General features: G+C 39.5%; 1 protein-coding gene across 1 annotated transcript in view; it reads right to left on the bottom strand.

Annotated features, from left to right (window-relative positions):
• ncanb (neurocan b) overlaps positions 1-14,816 on the bottom strand; it is a 109,499-nt gene that overhangs the window by 69,469 nt on the left and 25,214 nt on the right. The window lies entirely within an intron of this gene.

The raw sequence follows: 14,816 nt of genomic DNA, 5'->3' as shown, positions 1-14,816 counted from the left end.
AAATGTGGCTGTGGTGATTCTAGTGAAGTCTCAACGAGTCTGTGGTGTGAAATATTCATTTTGTCACTTGCATGATGAACAGAGAAGTGTTGTATGAGTTAAGAAGGGTTAAATTATGCATCTGTGAATGTGACTCCAGTCGGGTTTTGGTTGCAGGATCAGCCAGTCCAAAATAATATCCAGTTGCCTGTGTGTGATGAAGCACTGTAAAGCAACAAACAGCTGTCATGTGATGCTGGAAAAAAAAGTTGTGAAGTCTGGTTTCTCAGCCTTGGTATGCTAAAGGGAAATGCGGTACCAGGAATGTGCATACTGAATGTCAGTGTGCCATCAAAATGAGTCAGAAGCACAGAGCTCTAAGGTCTGAAACTTATGTAATGTAGCTGACTTCATGAAAAATGAAAAAATTAAAACATGAAAACTAATCCCAGAAAGGTGAAATTGGCTCTAGGTATCTAAACTACCTCTTACCAGACAGTGAATATATTTGTATCCTCTGTAAACTTGGGCATATGAACATGTCATGACTTTTAAAGCAAATAGGTTTTCTGCACTGGATTTATTTTCAGCATACAGAAGCTGCTGCTGCCTTGATCCATTGCTCATGTTATAAACAATTAAGGTAAATTGTGTTACCAATAGAAAACATCAAAAACTCAACCATTCATTGCATTGATTTTGTGCACAACTTCAACAAACTCCAATGAAGCATTTTCCTGAAGGTGAATTTTGGTTTATCCCAGTAAAAAAAGCAGAAATGTTATTAATAATACAAAAAAATCTTAGTGTTTGCAGATCTCAGCAATGAGTGCAATATTTATTTATTTATTTTCATGTATAAAAAAAGGAAAGAGGATTTTAAGCTGATTAAATATTGTCTGAATTGCATGAATGAATAAAAAGCAGTACAAACAATTGGCTGACCTTTCTGTTTGGCCAAAGTCTCACTGCATGAGCTGTCTGACCTGCATGACTTCCAAATTCAACCTCTTCTCTGACAAGATGGACTGATGCCAGCACACTCACAGGATGGAGTATTATTCATTGTCAGCATCCCACAGAACAGGCAACTCACTCACTACAGCTGAGCTTTCTGCAAGAACAAGCCCAACACACAGCAACGAAATACGAGACCTATTTCAGCTGAAAAATAGATAAGACTTGTCTCTAGAACAAAGATGCAGAGCCCAGTACAGTCTTGGATTACTTTGAAGTGATCCATTTACAAAGGTGAGTTATGTGTGAGTAAAAAGAGAGGGCAAGAAAAAGACAGAAGAAGAGATGAAGAAAGACAGAGGCTAAATGCACTTGCTGGGGAAGCAGCGCTGGTATCTGCAGATAATGTCAGAAAATTCTCTGCCAGTCAGTCTGCAGGGTCAGACAATTTAGAGTTTTACACTAAACTCTCAGTCATCAAGGTCTTACTGAGAGTAGGAGGGTCTGCATGCCTTGACTCACTGACAACAAGCTTCCTGCTCTCAATTTGAAAGTCTAATGCAGAGTCGCACAAGTCAGAAGTTATTTCTGAAGGGTCAGGGCTTAATGGAATTTGTTTACTGTCTGTCTTCTCTGCTTTAGTATTTGGAAACTGTAACATCTTCAGGTGTTCAGGGCTGCTCCACTGATAGTATGGAAGCTGTAAGGATGAAACTAAGAGTTTAAAGAACATTATGCTCCCATATGTGACAGGCTTAGCATCAATAACAACTCTGCTATTAAAATCAAATTAATGGAAAACTAAAAAAAAAAAGAAAAAAAAAAGGGGGAAACAAAAATTTAAAGAGAGAGAGTTGCCAGTCACGGCAATGTTAGCAGTGTTATCTCCAATGCATGACAAGACTAACTCTGAGTATTTTTAAAGGTACGTCTAAATCTGTTGTGTGTCATCGTAAAAATATCCTTACAATAATTAGCTTTTGTCTGTAAAAAGCCAAAATCTGGCTCTGTGAAGCCACCATTCTTCACAGGTAGAGTTAAGATTAATCACAATATGTGGCTGTAAAACTATTGCTCTCTTCACTGCTCATGTTTTTAGTGGCTAAGGTGATTAAAGCAACCCCAGAGTGCTCCCAAAACTGATGGGAAGTCAACTGTAGCTGTTGTAGCATTTGGGAATGTGTTGATCTTAAAGGAAAGGCTGCAGGTGTGGGATGCTGAACCTCAACAAAGTAGAACTGATGAGCACTGCAGGGGAGGAAACTGCTATTTCTGTTTGTCTGACCACATGCTGTGCCCTTTGTCTAGCTGCGCATACACATTTGAATGTGTCTGTATGACAGTGTGAGTCCAGGAGTGAAAACAGAACTGGATGTTGGCTGTAGTTGGTTGCGCCAAACCATAGTCCTGTAAATCATTTACCTATATTTCATCCCAGCAATCTAATAATAGTTATCATTAACAACACTTAAAGATGTAGTTACTTACAGGAAATGACTTATTGAATGTTCAGCGTCATTAGTTATGCTTAAAACACCAGTTGCATTTAAATTTGTTTGGTGTAAGTTCCCTATTTAGGTAAATATGAAATAAAACGGAGTAGTGAAGATGCAGAAAGAAATACCATGTTTCCATATTACTGATATCCAGAAAAGAGGGTGAAACCAATAAACAGAAATTTTCCCTTTTTAATTTCAACTCTTTCCAACAGCATAAGTTTGACCCTCCAAAAGCAAAGCAAACACACCCGAGCATGCTCCACACAAACACCCAAACTATGAGAAAGCATGACACTAGCTATTAGCTACAGTGCCAGAAGCCTGAGACAGCAGAATGCGGCCGATTCGCTCTTAGAGAGGAATTCGTGGACCAAGCGTCACACTGAATCAGCTTGGAGAAAACTGGGGAGGAGAAACATGCCAGCAATTCAATACAGTCCAATTCCACAGGCCCACACAGCAAGACTGACAGATGAATTGTGGGTCCATTGTTACAACACTGCAACTTGTAGCGTCCCGCTCTCCCTAAATAAATAACATTATCTGGTAGTCAGAGTGGTAGGAAAATAATTAATTCTGGTTTTTCATCACAAACAGATTTAATCCACTTCAGTGTGTTTTTGCTCCTTTTTTTGCTGTACTCTCCCTTCTTGCCGTGTGTCACATCCCCAGGCCAATGTCCTGAGGATGTGATTTATGCAAAGACTGCTGTGTGGTTACATATTGGCAATTGGCTGCCGATCTGGCTGACACCACCCTCCTTCGTCTACCACTGTGATTGGTCACCGCCTCCTCAGACTTCAGGCCAGCCTCTACAACAATGATTGGACGCTGCCGTTTCCGCACCTTCTGCCCTGGGACCAATTGGAAGAACCCCGGGTATTTAAAAAGAAGGAAGAGCCATCATTCGGGGCAGCTGTGATCCATTAGGCCCACAGTTTGCCAACTGGGATTGTTATGGACCCCATGTCCCCCTAGCTTTAAGAGGGGTTGTAACACCGCGGATATCAGATACCTGTCAATCAAAAGGACACACCCTTAATTATGCAGAATTTCAAGATTAAATAACATCTAAACAGATGAGTTAGAAAGAAATTCACCCCCTCACAGCTGTTATGGAGGTAAACTTAACCTATTAATCCTAAAATGTTTTTTTTGTACCAGGCTTTAAACATGTTTATTTCTGCTGTGAAGTTGGTCTTTTTAACATGGGAGTCTATGGGGATTGACTCCGTTTTGGAGCCAGCCCCTAGTGGATGAGGGGTGAACTACAATTTTTTTTCACTTCTGCATAGCTTCACATTTTACCGGCGGAGATTGCCAATTGGTAAATACACCCCCTACTTTTTGTGTAACTCCACCAACTTCCAAATCTGAAAAATGCCTGAAATTGCAAGGGTTGGTGGGTGAGGTGGGGAGAGGAGGATCAGCAGGTAAAGAATAAAGTCCGGTGTTACTTTACTTCACGTCCCTTTGCAGGAATATTTCATCAGAAACTGTGAAAGAATAGAAATCTGAAAATAGCAAATCTACACCATATAAGTTCACGTCTATCTGCATCTGGAGGGAGGGGCTGTGGGGTTTTGAAAAGTTTATCATGATGTACTTAACCTCTCTGTTTCATGAAAAACCTAACCTGGTTTTACCCTGTAGAGGGTGTTATGAGCTATATTTTACCCACAAAATCCAGTTTTTAAAATAAATTAAAAAATACTAATTTTATCAACAGTGTATGTGGTTTTCATAACAATTGGGTTATTTACAGATCAAAAAACAAATTTTTGGGTGCACTACCCCTTTAACAATATTTCGTACACACACAGAAAACACTGTCACACACATATTAACTTGTCATGGATTAAATCGCTTCAAATGCATTAAGTTTGATAAATATGCTGTCAAATGTGTGAGGTAAACACGGTTCAATTTTCAGGAAAGGTTTTTCAGTAAGGGAGGGGCGGCATCGCTCAGCGAGGCAGAGCGGTCGTCTTGTAACCTGAGGGTTGCTGGTTCGATCCTTGGCCAAGTCGAGTTCATGTCGAGGTGTCCTTGGGCAAGGCACCAAACCCCTAATTGCTCCTGATGGGTTGTGGTTGAGCACCTTGCATGGCAGCTTCTGCCTTCAGTGTTTGAATGTGTGTGTGAATGGGTGAATGTGATGTATGATGTAAAGCGCTTTAGGTACCATTCCAGGTACAGAAAAGCACTATTTAAATACGGACCATTTACTTATATATATCTTATATATATCTGATATATATATATATATATATATATATATATATACATATATATACATGTATTGTACAGTATATAAACACACACATACATATGCCTTTTTTTAATGTTCGTTCAAGGTTACCATTAAGAAGTTGCTTTGACAGCAGTGCATTATCAGAAGAAGCAAGCAGTAGACAGAACAGTTTACTTTAAGAAATATTTAAAACTCAGCAAAGAAATACTTCAGACAACCTGAAAGTGCCCTGCCAGCAAAAGCTCTGGAAAGAAGCTTGGCACTGAAAATTCCTCTAATCCACAATTACAGCTTACAAACATCCCCTTTCTCCTTCCAGCTTCACAAATTCTATAATTTTCACCATGCTATCTACAACCTGTACATATTTAGCAACGTTCCTCCCAGTGAGACTTGTCATTTTTAACTCTCTATAAATCCTCACTGCTGGGACAGATCTGTGGGTGTGTCTGACATGCCCTACATGAAGAGACCCCTCAGCCCTCCCACCCGCTGTGATTTGGCTGCTGCATGATTCGTTGTGACTGATGCCGAGAGCCAAACACCCCTGCTCTGCTCTGCCTTCAGCGCCAGCGAGAGTGCGAGGGAGTGAAGTCAGTCAGGCAATCTGGCAGCTCAAAAACCCCAGCTGGGTGCACTCATCCTCTGCACTGCTACTCCTCTGTAGCTGCAAAATACTTCAATTTGAAATCATACATTTCAATGTTAACCTTGATGGCAGGTGGCTCCATTTTTGGTGGCATGTGATTCCGTGCATGACCGTACTGAACCACCAACGAATTTGTGTCTGACAGCACATGAAGAATGAAAACAGTGATGTTTTAAAGATGCTGCTATCCAGCTCATATTCGCTGTGCCACAGGAATAGCATACCCTATATCCTTTAGATCTGATGAAAATTTTCACATAATCATATGACTATACCCAACAATATTCTCAGTTAGATATAATAGAAACAGTGTAATGAGAAAAATATTCCATCTGCATATTAGTTTCCTTTCTTTGACCTCTGCTTAGAAAGACAGAGAGAGATAGAAAAGCAAAAGGAAGCAGATTCCTGAAGTTTAATCTGATGGTGCCTGAATGCTCCATTGTGATACCTATAACCCACTCAGATTAGTCTCTCCTGCTCTGTACAGCCACATGACTTCTCACAGTGGGTCATATTCTTTTTGACAGTGCACTGTCAAACTATCTGTCTCCATCCATCCTCCCCATCATCTCCCAATTGTTGGTATACAGAGGTAATGCTGTTCTGTGCTTTATGAAACTCTATGCACCCTCAAGGGCCCTAAGGCTGCACCTGACAATAAACACAGAAAGCATTTATTGGGGAAGAAATAATAGTAATAATAATAAAAGCTTTCTCAGAGAACTGGAGTCTGTGTTTTTAATGGCATGACATATGGCACAGCAGAGGTATTTTCTTATCTGGTCTTGGGAGGCAGCTAAATGAAAACTACTATAATAAAAAAAGGAGGAAATGAAGAAGCCTGAATGACCCAACAAACGTGATGGTTTCATCTACCGTATGGCTTAATGTTTTGATTTGATCACTCAGTGAATCATTTGCTCCTAAATCTCTGATCCAAAAAGCCAAAAGGAGCAAACGTTCCCCATATTTGGCTGATGTGGGTGCAGCTGTGATCATTAGAAACTTCCAGTTCAAAATACAAAGCGTATTTAAAGCTGAGAAAAAAAAAAAAGAAATAAAAAAAGACCACAATCTCTTTCGCAGCTGTGTTTGTTGACAATGAAACTGCATGCTAACAAAACAAATACATATTAAAAGAGCACATTTTGTGCCCAAGGAAACACAAAACTGAAGCTTAGGTTCTAGTGCTACTGTTCTATTAAAAGTTAACATACTCCGCCTTGCCTCTTACATGATCTTCAGAGTGTTGCCAAATAATAATAATAAAAAACAAACAACTTGTTTTTCAGCTCTGCTGCAGATCTGCTACAAGGAACAATCAAGAGATCCAGTCGTTCATCTACCATAATGGGAGCTCTGGGTCATCCAGTCTAAAAAAAAAATAAATAAAAAAATACAACTGCCAGTGATGAAGCTCCTAGAGGCTGAATAATCACCCAGTTTTGTTGTGGCAGCAAGATAATAAAGTATTTTTTTATGATGCTATTAAAAAAGCCTGTTCAACACAGTTTTTCTATGTTTATTCTGAGTCTCTGAAGAATGTGAAATACAAATTTTTGGTAGTGCACTGACTTGCAGCCATAACTGTTTTATTGACTTTTGAGTACACGCTTTCATCTGCTCCCAAAAAATGTCAGTGAAAAACAACAACAGATACTTTGCTTCAGAAATTGTCCATCAGTGCAGAAAAAAACCTCAATGAATGAGCACATTAAACAGTTTAAAATAAACAGCACTTTGCAAAATAATAAGTGTTTGTCGTTAATATCACTGTGTGCTTTAACAGAGAAATGACCTTCCCAGGCAAAGGACTTTAATTTGCCTATTGATACACTGGGTATCATGAGCAGCCCTATGCACGTGAAGATAACCCATACTCTCCCTAAATGTTGAAAGCATCTGTGAGGACAAGTTCAGTACATCACATTTGACATGTGTAACCCTGTTGCAGCAATCTGCTGATCCAGGCTAGTGTTGACCTTTACAGGGACAGACTGGTTGCAAAAAATCAGCCCTGGGCTTTGTCCCAAGTAAGTAGTATTTCTTTCGTGACCAGGCTCAAGGCAATAGTATTTAACTATGAATGTAGAGGGAGCATGACAACATCTAACACTTCAGTAAAACAACAAACCCGAGAGATGAAATACACATCTATCTATACATTTTCTATTCCGATTATTTCAATTCAGGGTCGAGGGAAGCTGGAGCCTTTCCCAGCAATTAGCAGGCAAGAAGCAGGGTACACCCTGTACAGTCTCCAGTCTCTTGCAGAGCCAAAGACGGACACTGTGCAGAGGTTTTGCAGAATGGGGGCAGACTGCAGGAACTTGCAAACACCCAATATGCTGTTTAGGTAATAAAGAAACAGATTGTGACCAAAGGTCTAGATCTACAATATGTGTTATTAAAGGTGTACTTGTGGTGGAAAAAACTTCTGTCAAACAGATCTTTATTGAGATTTATAACAGCATATTATGTCATTACAGGCTGTAGGGAAGCGAACAGGAACCTGCTAACATTCTAAACAATCTATAAACTATAATGAAAAAAATATATATTTATTTGTTTGATGTGAAAACCATTTTAATTTTTCATACATATCCAACTGCCAGAGTCAAACAGTTGCAACAACTGGTATTACTTGTGCGCCTGTTTTTAATCCATTTTTGTTAACAGAACGATGTTGCACAGCTAAATGTGAACAAGTTTCATATAAGGATCCAAGATTGATGGTTGGACATGACCTGCACCTTCTTTGTTTACTATAAAGAGAAATGATACAGTACATGCTTTACTGAGTACATCCTTTTTCTGCCCTGATTGTTGATATGTGCACAACTTTTGCAATCGCGCTATTTTTTCTGCTACCATATGTTGTACATGAATTGTACTATTCACTATGATGCACAAATGAACAATGCAAGCACATCCTGGCTCAAAGATAGTTCTTGTTCGCAGCAGCATGATATTTCTGTTGAAAGATAGTATTGATTGCAATAAAAGCTATTTCTGCTTCATAGAAAGATTAGACGAGAAAGCAGCGAGTAGTCTTATTGTCCACTGGCCTCTAACCTTTGATAAGAGGGATATAACAGTCTAAACATCAGTTTTTAGACTTGGACTTGTTACAAAGTAATAGCTGGATGGCTGCATGAATGTGTCCAGTCTTAGGGTTGACACTTTGTTCTTTGTGTGTGGGTAGCTGAACTGTTGTGTTGTGGCTGTATACGTGCATTGTGTTTAGCTCTGGTAATGACCATAAACACGTACAATCACGTGTAATCTATTTTTGATTAAATTAAAAAAATGAAGACCAGAAAGCTGACTACTTGTAACCAGATATATAGTGCTTCTTAATCTTTGTTCAAGAAAGGAGGGGGAAGCACTAAATTAATCTAAATGTGTCTCTATCTCAAAACTAAATCCATTTTAATAGCATGCAACTGCAAAATTAAAACAAAATCAAGCAAATACATTTTTCAGTCCTGTAACTCATACTCTAACTACACAAATGTGTTAAGGGATTAGTATGGTGATTCAAATGATTGACTAAATGTTTTGCTGAAAATTGCTTCCCAAATGCTCGCATCACAGACAAAACACCACTACTTTTGATAGCGTGCATTGCAGCAATGATGAAACTGCATGAGAAACCCTTGCCACACACTCAGAACACATACTCCAATCTGTTGACATGGGAACTCAAAAGAAAATCACAATGTTTTGCACTTGCAACACACACACCACACAGCTGGTGTGAGACCAGCCTGATGTTGCCAAGGTGATCTGGGTTTCTCTCTGTTTAGTGGTGATCAGAATGGATGATGATTATTGACTAACACTCCCAGGAGGTGGAGAAAGGTACCACCTGGCCATTTCTATGCCAGTGATAATGTCCATTTAATGGGCTGACAACATTTGGAGTGAGTCAATACATAGACGTCAGTTTCCATAATTCCCATCTGTCTTCAAGAGCATTCAGCTGACTGAAAAGCTAAAGGTTATTCTGATCAGAAATACTGCGTTGTTTATAAAAAAGTCTTATAACAGGGACTTAATAAAATTCCTCGTATTTAACCTGGTATGGGTTATTGGTGTCACCGATGTGCACAAAAACAGCTTGATTCTTTATGAGAGTGTGTCATTGCTCAGTTTCAGCGCAGGCTGCTGTCTTCAAAGGGATACAAAGAGTCTGTGCTCAGTCAGCATTGAGTGGTGCATAACACCATTTCATCCCAAACCATGATAGAACCCAGAGTCCCTCAAGCTGTTCTTTAACAAATCCCATTCATTTAATAAGCGGCAGCCAGTAGCACAGGATTAGATTTAGTGGGTGTGTTTGATATGGAAAAAATAAGGATTTACACCATGAAAAAAGAGGAATCTAGAGAGTAGAAGCAAATTAGAGGAAGGCAGATGGATCAATGGGTGGATATAAAAGGGAGGTGATTGTTGAGGCTAAGAATCGTATGGAAGACAGATACTGACAGACAACAACTGGCTGCTGTGGTTTTCTGTCACATTGCAGTTCAAGAAGCTATCAAAACATTATGCAAGGGGCAGTCAACCAGAGGAGTACTAAAAAACAAAGTCAGGAAGACAGGTAGTGAGGGATACAAAAAGAAAAACATGTAAGGCAGAAACGAAGCGGAGCAAGAAAGGAGGTCAGCGAGAATAAAGATGGGAGTCACGGGGAGCGAGAAGCAGGAAAATCAATAGGCTTCTTTATGCAGCACTGAGAATGTGCCCTCTTGCTGCTTCAGACAGCCTATCCAAGGTCTCCAACAGCCACCAACCAAACTGAACATCCACAGACCCACACTGATAATATGCCACCTCAGCCTGTCCCTGTCACACACACATACACATCAACCGACTGGCTCCTCGCCTCCAAATTTAACACTCTAATTTGGTTGTGGGCTGGCTGCTGTGTTATTGATGTTGCCAAAGGTCTGATCCATCTTGTGCCTGGGACAAGGCTTTAGTCAAGACGACTATAACTCATGGACATCCTGTTCCCTGTTTGCCAAAGTATCAGACTGGCATCTGTAATTTAAAGGCTGGATAGACAGCCAATGATACCTTATGCCCCTGCATTGCTTTATCACCTGAGATGGCTGGATACCAAGGGCTCTAATTTCTACATTTCTGTGCTAGCTGGTAGATTTTACAAACTGTTAAACACACTGGCCCTCATTTATCAAATGGACATGGAAATGAGCATACATCTGCTCGCAGGAATGATCTTACGATTGGTTCCATGTGTGATTTATAAAACGTTCAAATCTGACCAATCCCAGCTTAGGTATGATCAGGCCATGATAAACATGGTGGCTGAAATCCATCGTCATTTACATGTTACGCCCTTAATTATTTGTGGTCCAGAGGCCTCGCCCAGTAAGGTCAAACCATAGAGAGAAGACGTTCTGCCAAAGAAAAGGAAACTTTTCGGAGGTTAAGATCGACAGTCTCACTAGTGATAGTTGAAAAGAATAAAAAGGTGCTTTCTGGCAAAGACGTGCACAAAAACGCTTCATGGAAAAGAATCACAAAGGCCGTTAATAGCCTCCCTGTTGTTGATCCAACTCTGGCTGAGTTATGAATCAAATTCTCAGTAAGTAGCATATGCCCATGATTAATGTTTTATTCATTTTATTCATATTTGGATAAGAACAGATGCCTGGTAACTGATAGTCGCAATTCTTTACTTAAAACATAAACGACATGCTAAGAGATCGATTAAAACATAAAACATAAAAAAAACAAAAAACAAAAATTGTCTGTGTTTACTTGCTTTAGCTAAGCATTATTGTGCTCAAGATTCTGTTATATGAAGCCACTTTTCATAGCCTTCAAAAGAGAAAAAATGGTAGCCTATAGCAATATCACCTGTCTAGTAAAGAACCGCACATTTTAGTGAACAGCATGGGAAACATTAGCCTACTGATTAAATACAGTAGTTATAAACCTTTAAGGTATAAACTACTTTACTTGTTAGAAAAGACAGATCGGCTTCTGTCTCACCCGTGTGAAGGCTGTGCTGGGCACGATTCCTTGGGCATCGGCTCCTTTGGCTGCGCCGGTGTATCAAAAGGCTCCATTAGCTGGAGCAATATTGCGCAAGACTGCACATGGCAGAATTATGTCGCAGACTTTCTATGGAGAGTACAGCAGCATCCCCCCGCTGGTCCAAGACACATCCACCTGCCCTTCAGTGCTCCACCATGGCATGGTGGTGTGCACATCGTTGAACCTACGCGGCTGCTCTGTGGCAGCGGGGTGATGAGATGTTTCAAGAGTTTGTTTGCAAACACAGATCTCTGTTCATATATATCATGATTTCATGGGCCTAGGATTTATGGGCCTATTTATTAAATTTAAGCTATTCTAATTGTCATGTGTGGGCTTAGGCTGTTTATCATATTTGGTATTTTTCCAAATCATTTTGAGTGAGTTGGTGTGCACTCCAAGCATATCAGTAAGCTATTTCATTTTATTCGTTTTGGGAATCCATTTAAATATGCTTTTTGTTTTGTTTGTTTGTTTTTTTTTTTTTCTTTGCAAATGGGTTACCTCTGAGTACTGAGTATGTGGCTGCTTATGCTTAGATGACGGTTTGAGGTTTGTTTAATAATTATTTTCAGCATCTGCTGTCCTACTACGCTAATCCACACTGACTCAGACTAACACGATCGTATCCTACGCTCACATCCAATTTGTGTAGAAATGGTCGTGCGCACAGATTTCTGTTGTATGTTTGTTTGATAAATGAGGGTCACTGTCCAGAAAAAAAACCAACTTGTTCTCAGTTATTTAAAGATGCCGCTTTTGTCTTGGTAACAGATTGAGCTGAAATTATACATCTTGCCCCCACTTATTTGTAGTCAGTATGTATGTATGTATATCAGCACATTTGCGCTCTATACGTCTGATGTAGCTGATTTAACCAAATAAACATTTACGAAGGAAACAGAGGAAGGTGAAAGGTGCTACTCTGTGGACTAAGACCCACCCTGCATTCTGTACTTCTCTCTCAGCTGTAATTCTACATGTTCTACCATACTCTCATAAGCAGGGTTAGAGGTTAAAATGTGCATGATTAGGACTACAAATGAGGTTTGGACTTTTTAAAAAATTTTTACATTTGCTATTCGTGAATTGTGATTCTCGTCATATCTCACTGACACTGTCTTACAGAAAACAGCAGCCTGGGGATATATTACCATTTGGCAAATTGCAGCCCAGACTGGTGTGTAAATATTAACTTGGGGATTATACAATATGAAAATGAAGATATATGTAATTAAAAAGAAGAAATAAAATTAAATGTGTTTACTGTCTCACGGTGTTCAAAGTGAAGGATTAAGACAATTTGTGTGTGTGTGTTTGTATGTGATGGTGTGACATGTTGGATGGATTATAGATTTTCTTTTTTACCTCAGTCAGTTTGGCATGCTAGTGCTTCTTCACACATATTTAGTTTTTGTTTCTTTAAGTGTGTATGTCCACCATTCAGTGTTGGTTTAGCTGGAGGACAGCATGACAGGTAATTGGAAAAAGGTGGACATGTTGTTATGTGTCCATGCCTTATCACAAGGATATATGGCCAAATAGGACACAGAGGGCTGGTTCTGATAACAAACAATGAGTAAAGACTGGAGGAAACATATATATATATATATATATATATATAACAGAAAACATTGATAAGATGAGGAGAAGCAATGTTGCTGGAAGCCCACAGGACTGTGTTAGTGTTGTCTCTGATCACTGATTAAAAAGGCTTATGCACTTCTACCAACAACATTTTTGAGGACACACTCACCCACCCTTCCTCTCCTTCAACCTAACCATTTCCTATCCTTTCCTGCCAAGTTGCCCTTTTATTCTTCTTCTGTCTCTGACTATCTCCCTGTTGTAATGGGCAGAAAACCATTGCTGTAATTTTCTCTGTAGTAAAAACTGACAACTCCCAAAGGTCATATATAGGAGGGAGTCCAGTGCTACTAATCACTCAGCAAGGGCACAGCCAGTCAGCCCACTCAAATATCAACCTGATAAAGAAAAAATGTCCTTTCTGTCCTGATTGTTTTTGTATGCAACAAACAGCAGAAGGATACAGTGATTATTTTATCTCAGTGATGACAGAAAGTAACCTTGACCTGCCTCATTGCATAAATCAGCTTTTCTTCTGCAAATGAATCAATCTAAAGTATTTCACATCTGCTAAATTAAATGATTGCATAATTGCTCACAGTCAGGTTCCACAGAAAGAAATGTAAATATTGAATTCAATTTTCCACCTCAAGTACACAACAGACACCAAATTTGAGCCTTTTTTGTTGGTTTCTTGTTGTGTGTTCTGCTAAAAACCAAGATATGAACTGAAAATCATCTTTCTGGTGTTATTGAGCAGATTCAAGCATGCCCCCTATTCAAAATTCACTGCTACCAGAAAAAAAAATCCTTGTGCAAAGGGACCTCCACAGGGAAATAATATCATAACAAAAAACACTGTCCTGGTCATCACTGTTAAAGGAATCGTCATCAATGGCAATAATAACAATAGCTTTTTCAATAAATAAACATAATTCAAAGTCCTCCAAATAGATTTCATCATTTCCAATTATGTAAAAATTAAGGACTGTTAAAAGTGGTGTGTTCTCTGTGGTAAAACTGAAGCATTGCAGTTCTTGCAGACAGCTACATTAAACATCAGGCAGGAAGAACTGAGTTTCTTAAAAATGCGATCTTTGTTGATTTACTTTGTGCAGCTCTGCCACAGTTGCAGGTTCATTAACTACCAAAAGAAATCAATGCGAGCTTGCTGAGACGATAAGCAAAGACAATTCTATCATTTTGTGAACAACTAGGAAGTGGATGGAGTGAGAGAGAAGAAAGTTGAGCCTAGCACCAAAGAAAGGGCAAAGTGAACATGAACAAACTGGAAAATGAGTACGGGGAAGAAAGCACAGTCAATTACGAGTCCCGTCTTGTAGTTTGTGTCTACATTGATTTGTTGGGGACTAGGATCTCTGCCTCTCCCCAGTTTACCAAATTGCACTCACTCTGACCCACTAATTACTTGCCCAAGACCTAGCAGGTCTCACCCCACTGCTCTGCCTTGCTGTCTGGAGATGTCTCTATAACAATGTGGGAGTAAGTGGATGGGAAAGAGAGAGGATGTGAAGGCATAAAAAAAGAACAAGGCTGGATTAAGAATGCATGACATCCGTCAGAGCAGAAGGCAGAAGGGAGATGTAGAATGAAACTACAGGCGACAAACAGAAAGGAAAAAGGGACTGTATGTTTTAAATGTGATGCAGTTAGAAGCAACTGTGAACTTAAATGAAGAGCGTGCAGCAGCGTGAACTCTGCTGCTGTCTCTGCCCTCACTGAGCAAGATACAAAATTAAATAAATCACAGCAGATTAGATAATTACTCATAATCATGAAGCTTATAATGACAGTT

This window comes from Melanotaenia boesemani, chromosome 14 (genome assembly GCF_017639745.1).
Source record: "Melanotaenia boesemani isolate fMelBoe1 chromosome 14, fMelBoe1.pri, whole genome shotgun sequence".
In the NCBI taxonomy this organism is placed as follows: Eukaryota; Metazoa; Chordata; class Actinopteri; order Atheriniformes; family Melanotaeniidae; genus Melanotaenia; species Melanotaenia boesemani.
This window is presented reverse-complemented; position numbering and strand designations above follow the sequence as displayed.